This window comes from Lontra canadensis, unplaced genomic scaffold (genome assembly GCF_010015895.1).
Source record: "Lontra canadensis isolate GAN:19392208 unplaced genomic scaffold, GSC_riverotter_1.0 scaffold2, whole genome shotgun sequence".
Taxonomy (NCBI): domain Eukaryota; kingdom Metazoa; phylum Chordata; class Mammalia; order Carnivora; family Mustelidae; genus Lontra; species Lontra canadensis.
The window spans coordinates 61,897,125-61,903,124 of NW_022630996.1; positions in this window are offsets into that span (position 1 = coordinate 61,897,125).

Sequence of the window (6,000 nt, forward strand, 5' to 3'; positions counted from 1 at the left end):
GGACATCAGAAGAAAGCAGGAGTGGCAATCCTTATATCAGATCAATTAGATTTTAAACCAAAGGACACTATATCATCCTCAAAGGATCTGTCCAACAAGAAGATCTAACAATTGTAAATATCTATGCCCCTAACGTGGGAGCAGCCAACTATATAAACCAATTAATAACAAAATCAAAGAAACACATCGACAATCATACAATAATAGTAGGGGACTTTAACACTCCCCTCACTGAAATGGACAGATCATCCAAGCACAAGATCAACAATACTACTCCACTATCTTGCCCCTCCTCCTAATAGATATATCAATATAGGCTTATTTATAAATTCTAAAACATAAGCCTTATATGAATATTAAAACTTAAATGTCATGCTGAATTCAATTTGATAATTTTTTTAAATATTTTATTTATTTATTTGACAGAGAGAGAGAGAGACAGAACAAGCATGGGAGCAAGAGAGAGAGAGAGAGAGGGAGAAGCAGGCTCCCTGAGCAGGCTCAGCAGGAAGCCTGACATGGGGCTTGATCCCAGGACCCTGGGATCATGAGCTGAGCTGAAGGCAGATGCTTAACTGACTGAGCCACCCAGGCACCCCAATTTGATCATTTTTATAAACATTTGGTCTAAATCCTGTTTTTCTAATGCTCTGTCATATTTTGGCATTATTATGCCAGACCAAAAAAAAATGTTCTAAAATATCCTATTGTTTTTCTGTGCTATGGTTTTTAAAACCACATTATAAGGTTTATTTATTTATTTATTTTGGTTTTTGGAGGATTTTAATAACTCATACCTTAAATTGCCTAAGCCTAGCACTCTGTTAAAGGAAGTTCTTTGACTTTTTCTATTTCATTTATTACTTTTTCTTTTTTTTAAGATTTTATTTATTTGACAGAGAAAGAGATCACAAGTAGGCAGAGAGGCAGGCAGAGAGAGAGAGAGGGGGAAGCAGGCTCCCCGCTGAGCAGAGAGCCCGCCACGGGGCTCGATCCCAGGACCCTGGGATCATGACCTGAGCCGAAGGCAGAGGATTTAACCCACTGAGCCACCCAGGTGCCCCTATTTCATTTATGACTTTTAATTTACTCAAGCTTTCTGTATCTTCTTGGGTTTTCTATAAAGTAATATTTCCTAGAAAGTAATATTACCACCTAATCAAAGCAAGACTCAACCAATTTTAAGTACTGGTTATCATTTAAACAACATTCTTTGAAAAAGACACAGTTAAGTTAGTTGTCAGCAATAAAAAGTTAACTAGAAAATCACTTTTGTTTGGAAATTTAGGAAAACACTCATGGGTCAGAAAGAAATCATTTTAAATTAGACAATATTCTGAATGAATAATGATGAAAATATTACTTATCAAAACATGTAGAAGGCAACTAAGAAGTACTTAGGAAAAAAAGGTTAGTATTGAATTCATATATTAGAAAATATGAAAGGCTTAACAAGTTGAGCATCCAAGTTAAGGATTGAGGATTGGTGTCAAAGTAATCTTGAGAAAGAAAAACAGAGCTGGAAGTATCACCATCCCAGACTTCAAGATATACTACAAAGACACAGTAATCAAAACAGTACGGTACTAGCACAATGGATCAGGATCAATGCAACAGGACAGAGAGCATAAAAGAAACTCCATACTTACATGGTTAATTAATCAATGACAAAGGAAGTAAGAATATACAATAGGGAAAAGACAATCTTCAATAAATGGTGCTGGGAAAACTGGACAGCCACATACAAAAGAATGAAACTGGAACTCTTTCTTATACTATACACAAAAATAAACTCAAAATGGATTAAGAACCTAAATGTAAGACTTGAAACCATAAAACTCCTTAAAGAAAGCATAGGGAGTAATCTCTGAACATTGGCCTTAAAAACATTCTTCTGTGTATGTCTTCTCAGGCAAAGGAAACAAAAGCAAAAATAAACTATTGGGACTGTACCAAAATAAAAAGCTTTTGAACAGTGAAGGAAACTACCAACAAAATAAAAAGGAAATCTACTGAGTGAAAGAACATATTTGCAAATAACATATATAATAAGGGGCTAATATCTAAATATATAAAGAACTTCTATAACTAAACACCAAAAAAAAAAAAAATCCAATTTAAACCAAAGAACCTGAATAGACATTTTTCTAAAGAAAAATGTAGATGGTCAACAAACACATGAAAAGATGCTCAACATCACTCATCATCCAGGAAATACAAATCAAAATCACAATATCACCTCATACCTGTCAGAATGGCTAAAATAAAATAATAATAATAACAACTGTTAATGAGAATGTGGGGGAAAAAAGGAACCCTCATGCACTGTTGGTGGGAATATAAACCGGTGCAACCACTGTGGAAAATAGTACAGAGGATCCACAAAAAATTAAAATTTCCACTCTTGCATATTTACCCAAAGAAAATAAAAACACTAATTTGAAAAAGATATATGCACCCTCATGTTTCTTGCAGCATTATCTAAAATATCCAATATATGAAAGCAACCAATAGATGACTAAATAAAGAAGATGTGGTATACATATACAATGTAATGTTACTCAGCCATAAAAAGAATGGGATCTTGCCATTTGCCACAAAAGAGAGGGACCTAGGAAGTACAGTGTGAAGTGAAATAAGGCAGATGAGAAAGACAAATGCCATCTGATTTCACTTATATGTGAAATCTAAAAAACAAGATAAATGAACAAACAAACAAAAACAGAAACAGATCCACAAATACAGAGAACTGGTGTTTGCTAGCGAGAAGGCAGCTAAGGAGATGGAGAAATAGGTGAAAGGGATTAAGAGATGCAAACTTCCTGTTAGAGAGTGGATAATTCATGGGGATAAATGTAGTATGGGAAATATAGTCAATAATATTCCAGTGGCTTTGTATGGTGACAGATGGTGACTGCACTCATCATGGTGAGTCTAACTTAACATATGGAGTTGTCAAGTCACTATGTCATGCTCCTGACATTAATATAGCATTGTAAACCATACTTCTATAAAAAATAATTTTAAAAAAGGATTGGATTGTCAAATAAGCCAGACACAAATAAGAGCTCAAACTTTATCAATAATATCGAGGGTGCAAATAATCAAAAAGCATAGTCAATCTGTGGAGAAGTCTAGCACTTCAAGCTGAGCATTCTCAGGTCTTTTTAAAAAACTATGTAAGAAATTCTCTGACCCAGAGCACCCATGTTGAAAGAACTTCTTAGATCATAAACCATCTCTGCTTTATACTCAGATAGTTATAGCTTACATGATATTTTTCAGGCAATTATGTCCTACAAATCTATAGATTCCAGGTTCTTTTAAGCATTTCTAAATGGCCAGGTACATCCTGCTAAAAGCCTTTCATAACAAGGCCTCTCCTTCTACAAAACCATTTTGTCTATTTGCTATGAAGTCTGTCACTGGTATGTTTACACAGAGATTAAACTAGGGCGTTTGCCTTCTTTCTTTTCCAGGGCATCTCCTCCTCTGGCCAGGAGAGCAGATGCATTGCAGACCTGCTGTTTTAATCATTTATTTCCCAAGACACCAGTCAGAACAATGCAATAAGGTTAAAAACAAAAACAAACCCTCAAAACTCAAAAAGTAGAAAAACATAGAAGGATTAACGGTATAGAAACAAAGGTAAATGGACAAAGTAAATAATGCCAAACAAATGGACCCTGGTTAATTGAAAATATCAATAAAATTCATAAACTTCTGGTAAGATTAACAAAATAAAAACAGAGAAACAAGACAAAAATAATCACTGTCAAAAGACCTAAGTACAGATAAGAATACAGGTTATATGGATAATAAGAGCCTATTTGCTACCATTTTTATGCCAATATATCAGAAATCTTAAATTGAATGGACACAATCCTAGAGGAGAATCTTTAACCATGCATGTAATAAAGAGAAACATGAGGAAAAGGATTGATTGGAGCTCTGAATGTTATTAGCTGAGAATTTAAGACTGAAAAGTGAGAATAAGGGTAGCAGAATGGAATGACTTATGCTCAGTCAATGTAGAAATGAAACAACTAACAAAAATCAGGAGGTGAAGGAAAGAGAAAGTGGAAAATGGAATCAGCTGTGATAGCAATACTCAAAGGATACCACTTACAGCTGAGAAATCAAGTACTTAGAACAATAACATATTCACAATATAAACATAAGATCATACTGTTGAGTAAAATTATGCAATTAAATTACCAGTGGAGGGTAGAAGATATGAGTTAATTTTCTTGTAGCTCATAATAGGGAACAGACACTTAAGGACTAAAAAAGGAGGGAACTGAGGGCATTTGATACAAGTAAAATTGTAAAGTACCAGTAAAAAAGAAATACCAGACAGCTGGAATAAAAAGCAAAGAAAACAGAACACCTAGTGAAAGATAAATGCTTAAAAGTAGGATAGACTTCTGGCTTCCAGTCTGACTTTTATAAAGAGCTTGAAAATTGTCTTTCTGTCCTCCCAACACCCAAAACAAACAAAACCAACAACTCTTCTTAGATCCATTAGATAATTGATGTCACAGGGTAAACTATCACCCCGAAAAATAAACAGAAAGGTGAATACAGAGAATTACGGCTTACCAGGAGCAGAGAGGCCCAGAAGCAGAAGCTCACAATGAATGCCAGAAACTGGTAGGCTATAAACTGACTAATTGCTGGAGGCTGAGAATGAGCCAGTTTGAGAGATTAAAAACCCCTGGGAGCCCAGCCTTACAAAGTTAAATGTAGTTTTACAATATGATCCAGCATTCATGCTCCTAGAAGTTTCCCTAATGAGTTGAAAACTTAAGTCAAAAAAAAAAACCTACACACAATTTATAGCAGCTTTATTTATATTTGCTAAAAATTGGAAGCTACCAAGAGGTCCTTCAATAAGTGACTGAATAAACAAACTATGGATCCAGTCCATAGAATGGAATATTATTAGCAATAAAAAGAAATGAGCTATCAAACCACTAAGAGATATGGAGGATATTTAATGTTCCTCATTAAATGCTTATTGCCAAGTGAAAGCAGCCATTCTGAAAAGGCTACATCCTGTGTGATTCTAACTCTGTGACATTCTGCAAAAGACAAAACTATAGAGACAGCAAAAGCGTCAGTGGCTGTCAAGATTTTGAGGGGTGAGAGAGGAATAAATGGGTAGAGCACAGTGGATTTTTAGGGCATTGAAACTATTTTGTATGATAATCCATTGGTGGATACATAACATATATTTGTCAAAACCCCTTGAATGTACAACACGAAGAGTAAGCCGCCCTAGTGCAAACTTCAGAATTTAGTTAATAATAATAACCAATTTTAGTTAATTAATTGTACCACATATACCACACTAATGGAAAATGTTAATAATAGGGGAAATTACGTGCAGGAGAAGAGGGGATATATATAGGAACTCACCGAATGTCTGCTCAATAGGTCTATAAACCTATAACTTTTGAAAAATAAAGTCAATTAATTTAAAGAAAACCAGACTAAACAATGTAACATACTATAAAAGGACTCAAAAATACCTGTCAAATCAGTGAAGGTAACTTGTTTTAAATCACATGGATTAAAAACTAGGTTTAAATAAGACAAAGAATGACGAAAATAATGTTAAGGGATAGGACTCATAACGAAGATAGAGCAGTGCACCTGTAACAGAGAATCAGAGAATCAACCTTCATACAAGTGAAATGATAGGAGATGGGGGAGTGGGTAGTAATTAATTACCCCATTGGTTATAAATGTGAAGCCAGCAAAATACATACACTAGCTCTTTGCTTCAGTTCCAGTCTTCTCCAGGGCTTCCTAATTGGTATTTTCCATGTGACATCTGAAGCTTCTGGAGTTTTTCAGACCATCTTTGGGTAAAAAAGACAATTTACAAATTCAAAATTAGGTATGAGTATACTTATTTTGAATGAGAAAAGAAATGACAATAAGATATTGGAGCCTAGGAAATCCAAATCCTTTTTTACTAAGGTCTTATGGAAA